The following is a 216-nucleotide window of genomic DNA, read 5'->3' as shown; positions in this document are numbered from 1 at the left end:
GTCCGTTCTTCTCTATTCCAGGTTAATCGCCTACTGTGATTGATTGATTGATTTATTAATTCTTACTGGCGTCGCAACGACGAGGTTATTGACGCCGTATCATTAAAAGGAATTGCAAAGGAAAAAGTCAATTAAAATGCTATAAATATGTTTATATAAATCTGTCAAAGAACTACAGAGAACCCAAAAACACACAAAATACCTATCTCACCTACA

Source organism: Macrobrachium nipponense, chromosome 18, assembly GCF_015104395.2.
Source record: "Macrobrachium nipponense isolate FS-2020 chromosome 18, ASM1510439v2, whole genome shotgun sequence".
Lineage (NCBI taxonomy): Eukaryota > Metazoa > Arthropoda > Malacostraca > Decapoda > Palaemonidae > Macrobrachium > Macrobrachium nipponense.
The sequence above is the reverse complement of the archived record's forward strand: the minus strand, read 5'-3'. Positions refer to the sequence as shown.